Source organism: Chinchilla lanigera, unplaced genomic scaffold (assembly GCF_000276665.1).
Source record: "Chinchilla lanigera isolate Chin_1 unplaced genomic scaffold, ChiLan1.0 scaffold00036, whole genome shotgun sequence".
Taxonomy (NCBI): domain Eukaryota; kingdom Metazoa; phylum Chordata; class Mammalia; order Rodentia; family Chinchillidae; genus Chinchilla; species Chinchilla lanigera.
This window is the reverse complement of record NW_004955437.1, coordinates 3285636-3289250: the sequence shown is the minus strand read 5'-3', so window position 1 is coordinate 3289250 and position 3615 is coordinate 3285636. Positions and strand designations below refer to the sequence as shown.

Sequence of the window (3615 nt, the reverse complement as noted above, 5' to 3'; positions counted from 1 at the left end):
AAAGAAAAAAACCCCAAATATTTACTCAGCATCTCTTCTGTGCCCGGTAGTGTCTTAAACACAACAGGAAAAACAGTAAGTTCTTGGCCTCTTGGAGTTTATTTATTAGTGACTGCAAAGATGAAAATCCCCATGCTCCCGAAAAGCCTTGGACAGCCCCAGACATTCAACAGTTATTTAATGTGTGAGCAATAAGCGACAGGTACCGATGCTGACAAACATCGCGGATCTGGGACTCAGCCCCCGTAAAATGATTTCAGCTCCAAGACCCAGATCCTAAACGTGTGCCTGTGACAGGCAGCCACCAGAGGTCCCCACGCGACGGAAGCAGCCTTACCTCTAGGGTGCATCCGTCCTCATCTGTCCGTGAGCAGAAGCCGCTGGGGAGGTGCCAGGCGCATGCCCAAATCACTGCACAACACTGCAGGGCAGAAAGAAACCCAGCATCCTTAGCTGAGGGGCACTGGGGGTCTCTAAAGCAGCGCTAGGAAGTTCAACTCTCCCACACCCATCCTGAGATATCCTTTTGAACCTGAGTCGGCAGATATTTCCCAATCCTGGAGGTAGGCTGTGTGGCTCCAAGCAAGCAGACATCGGCCTTGCTGATTTTACCAGGGAGGGGCAGAAGGAGCTGGTAAGGTAAGAGAGGAGTGGTGCCCAACCCTGCCATGGGTGGCAGCTCCTAAATGGAGATGCCCTGAGTCACGCCTGATTCCCAGCAAAGCCCCACAGACAGGACTAGAGTCCCACGCCCGCCCCCAGCCTGCTGGGTTAGAAAGGCCAGGAGCCATGTGTCAGAGAAGGCTTACGTCGAAACCCGATGCAAGGGGCCAGGATCGCTCTGCCAGACTCATGCCAAGTACCCGGCTCTCCTGTGCCAGCCTGGAATCCAGCTGCTGTCAGCCACCCCTCCCCTGGCTTCCAAGGCAGAGAAAGAGACTCAGGGACACAAACCCTCTCCAAGAAACAGCCGCCAGGCAATGTGAGACTTCATGCCACAGAAGGTCACTGGGCACAGAGCTTCTGCCATAACACCAGCCAGGCCTGGCAGGACAAAGTCCACCGAGACGTGGGCTCCTGGCATATCCAGGCCCCCTAGGCAAGGGCACCACAGTTGAGCTTCCCGGGCTGCAGGGAATGCCTGGGGAGGTGGCCCTCAGTGGCAGGACACTCCTGAAGCCTTTACAAGCTGCAGGTCCAACTGGTCCTGAGAGGTGAGCTGCACACACCCAGGACATGCCAGGATCCTTGGGCCTGAGGACAGCTTGCACCACAGCCAGGCACGCGTCCTGCCCAAAGCAGGGAAGAGACGCAGGGACCCCACAAGGGTGGGCTGGGCAGACCCAAGAAAGCAGTGGTGAAGAGGTAAGGGGACAAGGGAAAGGGCGGTCAGTTCAGTCAGTAAGTGACACAGCTGACAGGCTGCACTTTTGCGAGAGCTTTGTCACGGATCTGTCTGCGCATACCTTAGAAACAGAGGCCAAGCACCGCAAAAACCACCGAAGGAGGCCCTGTCACGGCTACTCCCAGGAAAGACCACACAGGGAACCAACTGCGCAACACCATCCAGCCAGTGGTGTCAGCGTCCCAACTGCTCCACGAGGGCTGGGCTTGCCCTGAGCTCAAACCAGGGCCCTCACCTGCCACCTGAGCAGAGCTAACAGCTGAGCAAAGACAGGAGCAGCAAGCTGAGGGCAGTGGTGCATACCAGTAACCCCAGCACTCTGGGAGGCTGAGGCAGGAGGATCACAAGTTCAAGGTTTGCCTGGGCAATTTAGCGTAACTCTCTCAAAACAAAAAATACAAAAAGGATGGGGAAGTAGCTTAGTGCCAAGGTCCTAAGTTCCATTCCCAGTTTCCCAGGAGTTTAAAAAAAAGACAGGAGCACCAAACTTCTCAAGAGAATCAGGTAAAATCCCTCCTGGGAGTCAGAGATTGGACCAAATTACTACTAAACAGTCCTCCTCTTTAGAATGGTCCACCAAAACCCTGGAGGGATGTTTCCATAGAAATAAAGATGCTGCCACTCCATTCTGTCCAAATCCCTCAAGGTGCTGCACTGAGGGGGCTCGGGGGCAGTGTAAAGGGACCCATTTGCCAACAGGTCACCAATGGTCCTACTGCTTTCACAGAAGAGGCAGACAACAGTGCCAGACCTGGTCGAGCTGGTTCAGTGGCTCTCACCACAGCTCCTGAAAGTTGGCGGTGCTGGTGCCAATGCTGTAGCTCAAACACAGAGTGTGATCCTCAAAAGAGGAATCCTAGAAGCCTGGACCCAGCAAAACAACCAGCCTTTGCTTCTCTGAAGGAGAGAATGGACCTCACTGTCAGATCCCCAAGGCCACAGCCACGGCCTCCACAGGCAAATACCAACCCGATGCCCCAGGCCCCACGGGGGCAAAGGGAGTGGAGCTGCAGTGTCAGCCTCCCTCTCGGATCCACAGGAAATTCAGCTCCCTAGGAAAAAAGAGGGAGAAGAGACTCCAGGAGAACCAGTTCAGTGAGTATCATCAAGGTGCATTTGGTCAATGATACACAAGAGAAAATCAGTCACCAGTAATAAAAGAGACAAATGCTGATAGCCTTAGGGCTAGCAAGCCAACAATCTACTTCACAACTCTAACAGAAAAAAGCAGAAAGCAATGTTCCGCAGCCAGTAGCCAGTACAGAGGTAAAGGGTGAGGGCCACAGGCATTCTCTGGGGCATAATTTTCGGGAGACTTTTCTTAGATCTTTGGAATAGGGCAGAGTGTGAAAGGTGTCTCCAGCACCGGGACGATGGTGGCTTAAACGTGCTCCATATAACATATCCCAAGTGAAAAGACAACGAACCCTGTTTCCTGGAAAAGGGTTGGATGAGGCCTCCGGCTGCCCCTGGCACACACCCAACTCGGCGCCGTCTCTCCCCTAGGGTTCCTGGAAGTCAACAGACTCATAAAGAGGAAGTATTAAAGCTGAGATTAGAAGAATGGCCTACAAACTGGACACCATCCCTGAGGTACACCCTAGGAAATTTCCTCACAGACGCACGTAGTACCCGGTGTCGCAGACAGAGCCCCTGCCATCTGAGGCCGACACGCCCACCCTGGCCCACGGGCGCCTCAACTGCAGGACAAACGCTGGCAGAGTAGTGTGTGCAACTCCCGAGCTCCCCGAGCCGACCCAAGGAACTGGGAGGAAAGGGAGGTGGGTGCAGGGATGGCGGGGACAGGGCTGATAGGAAGGAAATCGGAGAGGGGCAGAGACAGGGCCACTGCAGGTAGGCAGGGTGGAGACGCTTAGGAAACCGGGACTGCAGGCGCGGGGCAGGGAAGGCGTCCCAAGCCCGCGGGGCAGAGCAGTGGGCATGAGCGACAGAAGCCGGGAGAGCGATGGGAAGCGAGCGAGCGGGCTGCGGGCAGGAATGGGAGGATGGAGGCGGCGGACAAGGACAGCAAGCGGGGCAGGGGACAGATCCACGGGGACCCCGGCGGGGGACGCGAGGACGTGGGGACCCCAGGGAGGGCTGCGGGAGGAAGTCGGGAGCGGAAGAGGACCTCAGGGCAGGGGCCGGCTCTCGGGGGAGTGGGAGGACGGGGCCGGGCGGGACGCGCGCCGACGGCGACTGCAGCAGCC

General features: G+C 56.3%; 1 protein-coding gene across 1 annotated transcript in view; it reads right to left on the bottom strand.

Moving 5' to 3' along the window:
• Positions 1–3615, bottom strand: part of Ppard (peroxisome proliferator-activated receptor delta) — a gene marked incomplete in the record, with an annotated part of 68819 nt that overhangs the window by 64849 nt on the left and 355 nt on the right. Inside the window, 1 exon segment of the mRNA XM_013516910.1 lies at positions 338–421.